The 9,527-nt window shown below is 42.0% G+C and overlaps 1 long non-coding RNA gene across 1 annotated transcript; it reads right to left on the reverse strand.

Annotated features, from left to right (window-relative positions):
- Positions 1-4,844: 4,844 nt before the first annotated feature.
- On the reverse strand, positions 4,845-8,182 carry LOC119367972. The gene is made up of 3 exons (XR_005176478.1): positions 8,131-8,182; positions 5,093-5,174; positions 4,845-4,958 (listed from the first exon to the last, which is right to left on the reverse strand). It is a non-coding gene; the product is annotated as an uncharacterized LOC119367972 (long non-coding RNA).
- Between the last annotated feature and the right edge of the window lie 1,345 nt (positions 8,183-9,527).

A 9,527-nucleotide genomic window follows, 5' to 3' on the forward strand; every position in this document is an offset into this window, starting at 1 on the left:
CCTGATTTTCATCAGCGGTGCTGGCAATTCCTTCAGTGGCTTGTGCAGAAACTTCAGCGTGAATGACATCAATGTGCACAGGAGCAGCAACACTTGAAGTGAATTTCTTCATCAGCTTGATGAACCTGACTTTGGCACCCTGCCATTCAACCTTGTAGGCGTTGAATTCATCGTTGAGCTTTTTGATGTCAGCTTGCAGTGCAATGAGCTGCTCAGGCGAAAGACTGAGGACACTGTCCTTTAGATAGCGCTGCTTCTTGTATTGCGCTTTCTTAGCCACTCGGGCTTGGTCATACTTCCATTTCTCTTCAGCAATGAACGCAGTCACCATGTGACTTTGTCCAGGAGTGAGGCCCAACTCTGGCATTGGAGCATTTGGATCCTTGTGCCATAGATCGATGAAATCGAGCATTTTCTTTGGAATGATTAGAAGAGGCACAACACTCCCTTTGGCTCTAGCGGCCCGTTCCTGTCTGTCCATGATGATAGGAGCTAATTCATCATCATCAGCTTCATCATCAGACGGAGTTTGAAAGACCACCTGCTTCTTCTGAGGACTTGGTCTAGTGCCTCGTCCAGCAGTGGTCTTGGTCTTCAGCAAAGTGGGACCGGTTGATGAAGGGTGAGCAGAAGAACTTCTTGAAGCTCCTGAGGCAATTGATATGCCAATGGTCCTTTGGCACGTGGCGAGATGCACAGGTGCTGAGGACTTTGCCGAAGGAGCTGAGGGTTTTGAAACCCGAGGAATATGTGCAGCTTGAGGAATTGGGGCAGCTTGAGGAATTTGCCTTGGTGGCACTGAGGAGATTGGCCGTGAGGGCATTGAAGAAGAACTTGGCCGTGAGGGAACTGAAGAAGAACTTGTCCATGAGGGCATTTCTAAGGAAGGTGGTTTCTTGCCTGGCTTCTTTGGCATAGCCTTCTTGCTTGAAGAAGCCTCAGCAGCGGCAGCGACAGCAGCAGAATCCTCATTGAATTTCTTCACTGCTTCTTTGGCCTGCTTGGCCAACTTGGCTTGCTGCCTGGCCCACTCATCAGCATAATCCTCACCACGTTTAAGGCTTGTTGGATCAGCTATTTGGCCAGGTGCCAGAGGAGGTCTTGGGCACGGAGGGTTGAGAGCGAATTTCTTCGTGTATTTGGGAGTTACATATCTGTACTCCTTCCACTCTCTTGCCCATCTTCTCTCTATCCTCTGAATGCGCACTTTGCGCTCATTCTTTGTTTCCTTGCCATGAGTTGCCTCATCAGGCGTACAGTACCCTGCATAGATATTCGCATGAATCTCAAAAGCAGTATTAACCTCAAGCTTCTTTCCTCCTTTCTGAGGCCTTTTTCCATCTGCCATTTTCTTCGGCCGAGGAATTTGCACAATTGAGTTCTCTGAAGAAGTATGCAACTTTTCTTTGAGGAACGCTGCAAATGATTTAAGTTGATGAGAACCTAGTGATTCAGTAGCAGACATGTGTACTTGTGAACAGAGTATAGGTGCGAAGAATTTGGAGAGATCATATGCGTTCTCAGAAGGTTTTGTAAATTGAACAAGTTTGAGGAAAATGACCCGATTTGTCTTTGAAGAATTTCACTAAGCATTCTTTGTCTTAGGTTCCAGAGTTGTGCGGATTGTGAGATTCACACAATTGAGGAATCATGAAGAAAAACGTCACTTAGAGAAACATATCAAGAACTGAAGATTTGTGCTAGGTGTTTAGAGTGAGGAGGTCGAAAAATAAACACCTTTTGAAGATTTGATGAAAATTATCAGTAGAATAAATGTAGTAAAAGTATCTTTTAATTACCCTTGATGAAGAACACGATGAACAAGAGGTGTAGATTTAGAAGTTCATCGGCTCAGATCTTCCACGCCCTAACTTGGTGGAGGAAGACATCTAGGGCGGCGGTGGAGGGAAGATTTCCACGGCCGGCACGAGTACGACGGCGACGAGGTCGAGGCAGTGAAGCTCTTCCTCACCGGCGACGATGGAGGTAGCAGCGGCGCTAGGGCTTGAGAATCTCAAGCGATGGAGTAAGGTCGAGCGGAGTAAAAGTGAAATGAGGAAGGGAAGGGGGTATATATATAGCGGAGGTGAAAAATTTGTTCGCCCGAAGAATTTAGACGAACGTGCCCCTGACCCTTCTCATTCATGTGACATGTGTCACCCACGTACTAAGAGGTGGAGATCGTGTGAGATAGTGGGTGAGTAGATAAGTATATCGTGGAATGCGTAACGGTTTGAGCGGAAAAGCCGAAAATTTCATATCAGAATGTTTTAAAGTGTCGTTCGCAATTTCTTCAGCTGACAAGGACATAGTAAAGAATTTGAACGAGTTTCAAATAGAACTCACATGAAGAATTTGTGAAGAGACTGGGTTGAGTTTAGCATAGAGGGGGAAAGGTCCGATCACATTCACTTAGCAGAAAAATCAGCTTGAAGAATTAGCAATAAGTGAATGCTGTAGAGGACATAAACTCATATATATATATATATATATATATATATATATATATATATATATATATATATATATATATATATATACATCTGGGCTATTCTATTACGCGTAACAGAATATTATTCTGTTACCCTTTTTGAACTGACCGTTTCAGGTGGTTGTACTGATGACTTCGAAGCGGTTGAACTGATGCTTTCAGTTGTGTTTAACAGATTGTCTTGTTTAGTTCAAAAACTTTTTGTAATTTTTTTTGTCGGAACGGGGCGTGGAATATATCGTTGGAAATCTCTTGACAACCATATTTCAAGTATATTGAATGTTTTTGCAAAATCATTATGGTTTAAGAGCAGTTTTGGAAAAACCGTTTTTTTCAAAACCGAAAACGTGAATCGTATTTTCGACACAATTTTCAAACGGTTTGTCGGAATTGAGAAAATAAGATGGCGTTGGAAAGCTTGTGAAAATCCGCATCTTCCATATATGTATTATTTTTTTCTAATTCTATACGATTTAAAAGTAATTTGGAAAACGGTAAAATTCTGGGCGAAACATATTTTCGCGATTTTTTGCAAATGGTTTGTTGGATTGACGCAAATGATACGGCGTTGCAGAGCTATGAAAAATGCGCAACTTTTTCGCATTGAAATGTTTTTCTAATTCCTTACAGTTTAAAAACGAATTTGAATAAGGTCAAATTTGATTTCAAACGCGATTTTTTTAAAAGTTTGTCGAAATGGGGCAAATAATATATCGTTGGATAACTATCAAAAATGCGAAACTTAGTCACGTTGAATGTTTTCTCAAATTCGCAACCGTTGGAGAGTAATTTGGGTTACGGTGAGACCCATCGTGCTGTTTTCCCGTCAGAAAAAACAGAGTACTTGTACTGATCTATGTGTGCATTTGTACTGATGTATTCTTCAGAGACTAATTTTGAAAGGTTCCGAAAAAAGAGTACTTGAACTGATGTCCATATGGTTTTTGTACTGATTGTGTTTTAACATACTAGACTTTACTCTGTTTTGGGTAATATTTTTGCTCGTAAGTTTTCAACGGTTTTATTGTATAGTCACCTCTGTACTTGCATGGTTTATATCATCGAACTGGATGATATTTTTTCAGAAAGAAAATGTTTTTTATTCTTTTTTTGAACTAAACATTTTTTTTACAATGGTGTTCTGGACTTCTCTTTTTTTACAACTTGTACTTTTGCCATTTGAATTGCATGGGTGCTTGAACTTTTACAATTTGAATTTCTATTATTTTTTTTATTTCGAACAGACCACCGTTTTTAACTCGTACTGATCAATATTTTTAATTAAACCATTTTTTCTTTCATTTGACAGAATTTTTTTCCACACATAATACATGTACATGAATCATATTACCCATAGGACCGACCTCAACACAAAAGTCATCGCCCTATTCTTGTATAGAACTTTGTAGATGTTTCTTTATACACATATTGAGTACTGATGCTATGTTTTTCTTTGAACTGGTATCAATTTTCTCTATACACATATTGAACTTTGTACATGTTTTTTTATGCATTGATGATATAATACATGTTGAACTGCTACACCATAGCTAAAAAATCTATCCATGTGAACAATTATTTTACATTGAACTTTCATCAATCAACATACATCATTTTCCTTTCTGTTCACACACTTACAACAAACATTACATAACACTTGCACAGCTCCACGATCATACACACTTCTCTCCTGTAGCTTCTCCTCGCAATTGGAGAGAAATCACAAATGATTTTAGATACAAAAATCACCTCCACATGCTACCTTTAACAAACAATCAATTGGAGAGAAAAGCACATGTGATTTAACATACATAAATCACCTCCACATCCACCAGCTAGACTTGATGTTTGTTTTCTTCTACTTCCATGGTCATGCATAAGTTCGTACAACTGTTGAGCAAAAGCTCTTTCCCATGAAGTTAAAAACAAGCAAGAAAAGCTACACATAACAGGTTTCTTTTTTTGAACTTTTTTCCTTCTCTAAATTTTTTTCAGGCTATAAAGGTAAATTTTTACGTGTATCTACGAACATCAAACAAAATTAAACAAAACAAGATCCATGTGGCCGCGGACAAGATCGCTACAGCATTACCACCTCTATGCTTTTGAACTGATGTAACAAGATGACTAGAAGTTCGATACAAAGCCAAAGGACGACCAAATGGTACAATCTCAAAAGGCATAATTATTGGAGTCAAGCAACTAGGGAAAGATCCAAAGCCTCCACAACAACGACACTTGATTTGAGTACTGCTACGCCAGTTAAGCTCGGCCTTTCTTCTTCAGAAAAAGCCGCATAAGCACTTGCCTTTCTCACAGTCGGCAGGAGCTGGAAAGATCTTCATGCATTCATCATTGCACATGCTATCTGTGCAAGGCTTACCGAGTTCAATGACCGTTATCGCATAGAACTCAGGGGACACCCTACTGCCCGATGATGGTTCCTTGGCCAAAACGAGTGCAGGTCCTAAACGAAAAGAAGATGCATCACAAAATTGACATTACTGAGTACTGACTTAGATTTCATGTGCTCTATTTGATGAAACGCACGAGAAAGTATACTGTGTCCAAGAATCAGCAGCAGAGCAGTAAGAGAAACACCTGATACAATGTGCAACTAGGTAGCACTCCTCCAAACCATGTCGAGTGAGAGTAATAGCTAATCTGCAACTACATAGTACTCCTACACACGCAAGCAACCGTCTCACCGTCAGTGATGACCGCGGCGGCCGTGCATGAAATTAACATGTCTTTTTTTATAGATGTAAGTTCAAGCATATGAGCCACATCAGCAGACACTAATTTCAAAAATCTACGTGTATACAGTAAAGTGGGAATATCTTTACAAGGTTCTACTAGTAAACCAATTCATCAACACAAGTGCATAGATGTATGCATCTTACGTAAGTATGTAGATCAGGAATGGCCATCAAGCAAACATTATTGTTTTGTGTATGTACTGCTAATCATCATGACCACCCGGCCGTGTAGGAGCATGGTGGCAGGGGCTGAACCCAATTCAGACGTCGTGATTTAAATGAACTCACTAGCAGTAAGTTTTGTACTTCTGATGTAGTAATACATGGACTTGCTGTTGAGCATTAGTACAAGAACATCTAGTACATATTGAATCAAAGTTCATTTAGTAGTGAAGTACCCCCAGCCCCTGCAAAGTTTCAAATTTACTTCATCTCCACATTTTTTTGGACTGAACATGCCACAATTTTTGACCTGTCCAGGTGTTGCAAGCAAAGTTCCTGGAAAGTAAACTTTAGATTTGTCATCTCCCCATTTCGAAAAAAGATTTGTCATCTCCACAACTTTTTTCTGAACTATACTAGCCACATAATTTACATAAACTTTTTTCACATGCGAATATGAACAACAACCAAAAATGATTTGAGCAACTCACAAGCACAAAATACAATGCAATTCTTTCCACACATTTGTGACGACGTCTTCATTTTTAGCAGATGAGATAGTAGTACTGGTGTTTAGGTTCAGTTTAAAAAAGAAGAGAAAGGTGGAAACATAGTAGTTATAATTCTTGTAGGCATTTCAACAAACAGTGGAGGGTCACCCAGGGGAAGAAGAAATTGGGATCATGCATCAACCTGGACTGTTGTGTGTGCTCGACTTGGAAGGCGTTGCAGCACGTGGTAAAGATGGTGGACACGATTCTACTTGGACTGTTGTCCGTGCTCCACTTCGACGGCTGCCAGTAACCATGGTGGATGAGCTCGTGGTCGAGGGCGGCAAAGGCGACCACCGGGGACTGTAGGTGGTCAAGCTTGTTCTTGACAGCGAACTCACAACGAGGCAACGGTGAATGGCCTCGGCCGGCGGTGTTGGACCGTGGACGCAACGGTGCCAGACCACTCACCGGGACGAGGCGGAGTGGCGGCGGGGAGCATCGCTGAGGGCAGCCAGAAGGTTGCACCTTCATTCATGTTTTCAGTTCAAAGTTTTTTAAGAAATAACTGAACCAAATGATCTTGAGCTGATGAAAAGGATGCATCTTGACCTGATGTAAATTAGCACCATATAATATAACACTATTTTTTCATATGAGGCAAGACAACTAAGATTGAGAGAATACACTGAGCATCATGTTTAATTCTCAGGTCAGTGGTCAAATACTTATGGCAAGTATATTTGAACTAATGTATCCTTTTTCTAGTTACCGAATTGCTAACCACCCCAAATAAACTCCTAACTACTTATGGCAAGTATTTTTTGAACTGATGTATATTATTTCTAGTTAATAAGTTGCTATACCACAAGACTGCATCCTTAGAAGTGAAACGCCAACATCATTGGTTGTGTAAAAACACTCAAAAGAATTGCTTGCTGTACTATATTTTATAGTACAAATTGTACTGAACTTCACTAATTTTGCACTGGAATTTAATACATCATACATACACGTTAAGTAATGCAAACATAGCAAACTCAATTTCTGTAGTCTCTAAAATATAGGAAACCCAAAATTTTCTAATGAGTGCACTTGCCTGGAGTTACCCACTGAACTTCTTGACTGACATTGGTTCTCCGGTTTTCTTTACACAACCAACTTCTTGTTTTTTTATAAGTGAACTGATGGAAAACTTGACGGTGCACTTATGTATTTTGTTCAAGGTGAACTGATGCACTTGCAAAGTTAACTTATTATGTTCCTTTTCATACTGAATTGATGTCTTTTCATAAATAGGGAGATGGATTTAACTGATTTGCTAGGTACAGTGGAACTGAAGGAAAAGATTTTTAGAAAGGGGAGGTGGATTGAACTAAAGGCGTCGGTGAGGGCGTTCGAGGACGGGTGGCCGTGGTGGGGGCACATGCCACCATGGATGACGGACGTCACCGGGCGGACCGTGATGACGGAGGCCGTGTGGCGGCTGGACGATGCAGTGGCATCTTTTAATTTCAAGTTATCATTTCTTTTATTTCAAACTAATCATTTCTTTTATTTCAAACTGATCATTGTTTTTAATTCGTACTAGTCATTGCTTTTAATTAAAACCATTTTTCCTTCGAACCAGTATGTGTGGATGTGTTGGAAAAGTGAGGTACCAGTCATTCAGTCATGTTCATGAACGGAGGGATCCTCACCATGTCCTGTGCGCTAGGTCTACTCATTTTACAAAATGCCTTTTTGACTAAACTTAGTTGTACAGAAGTGCATGCGGTTTTATAAAATCATGAGAATGAATAAATTTTACACACCAAATTGACAACAGAATACACACCAAACTAATACTGAGTTTAGTACAGAAATTCTCTTTTCATGCACTGACGATATTTTCTTCTCTGTGTACCGGAGAACAAAGAACAAAAATACACACCGAACTGACGATATAATACACATTGAATAAAAAGGAATTTCTTCTCTTTGAACTGATGGTTGAATACATACCGAACAGACAAGAGAACAGTGTCTATTTGTTTTTTTTGCTTTTTTCATCAATTGTCGTTTTTTACAAAGAAATCATTTACTGACAACACTTCTTCATATTAGTGCACAATGTTCAGTATTCTTTTGTCAGGTTATTTCATGGAAGGCAGTACAAGAAATCAGTGACAGTAATCAGAGTTCAGTTTTCAGTGGCAATAGGTGTAGTAAGTGAAGTTGATCTGACCTCGTCCATGGCGGAGGTGAACGGCCTCAGGTATTGGGATCGGACTTAAGGCTTTCGTCAAGCATCACTAATTCAGTTTAATTTCACCTTGGGTATTTTTGTTTGAGTTGATCTCTTGTAGGTCGACTAGTCCAGCGAGGAGAAGCAATGTGAGGCGTGCCGCAGCTAAGCCATGACCTGCGCCGAAAAGTAAGCTCAACAGTCACTACGATGGCCCAAATCCAACAGCAAAACTGAATATATGTAATACTCCAATACACACAAAATGCACACACTTAAGTTCAGAGAACCAACCCGTTTATGTTCAGGGAACAAATGCATTTAATCTCAAAGAACAAATGCTTCAGTTTAGAACATAGTTCCTGAACTTACTAATTAGTATAACATGTTCTGACGCCGGCGCACAATGTGTACGGAGTAGCTCTATTCTTTCTGTGTGAATGCTTAAGAGGGAAATCAACCTTGAATTGCAGGAGAGAAGAGAAGTCTATGGCCGTGGGGATGCCCCTTTGGCACCGACATCCAGCAGGGGAGCCTCCCACGGCAGTAACACACATTGATCTTTTTTCTGTGATTAATCATGAACTGATGATAAAATCCGTAGTGAACTATGACACCTAGTGTATGTTTCCTTTTTTGTACAGGGCATGATTGGAACTAGTACTAAGTAAGCAGTGTAGGGATTAGAAGAGCAGTGTATGTTAATCTCAATGCTCTTGAACTTGTCACGTTGCTTACCTCTTCATGTTTCAATAAATCCAGAAAACATATGTCGTAGAGGAGAGTCATTGAACGGCCACGAGTGTTGACGGTGAACGGCCTGTGGTGCTAGTGGTGAATGACCTGTGCGCCATGCTGACGGCCGGAGACGAAGGCCTGCCGGAGGACAGGGGACTGCCAGCTCGGGGGCAGGAGGTCCGGCCGTTCGAAGGACGATGTGCGGCAGTTCGAGTTAGCGCCGAAGGAGAACCTGGTGGAGCATCTCGAAGGCGGTGTTGCGCCTCCACCACGATGGTGTGTAGCAACGACAAAGTGGGGACAGGACAGCAGCGGTACTGGTGGTAGATGGGGCGCTCGGTGGCGCACTGAGGGAGGGCGTGGGGCGGTGGCGCGCTAGGAGAGTTGGCCGACGGCGGCGCGCTAGAGGGAGGGCCGGCCGACGTCTCACTGGGAGAAGGCCGGCCGGCGGCGCACTCGGGAGAAGGTCGGACGGCGGCACGCTTGAGGCGAGGCCGGCCGGAGGCGCGCTGGGAGGAGGCCGGCTTGCGGCGCGCTGGGAGGGAGGCCGACCGGCGACGTGCTGGGGAGGAGGCCGGCGTTGGGGAGGAAGGCGGCCGACGTTGGGAAGGGAGGCGGCTAGAGCTGGGGAGGGAGGCGGCCGAAGCTGGGGAGGGAGG

The sequence above is a fragment of the Triticum dicoccoides genome, chromosome 2B, assembly GCF_002162155.2.
Source record: "Triticum dicoccoides isolate Atlit2015 ecotype Zavitan chromosome 2B, WEW_v2.0, whole genome shotgun sequence".
Taxonomy (NCBI): domain Eukaryota; kingdom Viridiplantae; phylum Streptophyta; class Magnoliopsida; order Poales; family Poaceae; genus Triticum; species Triticum dicoccoides.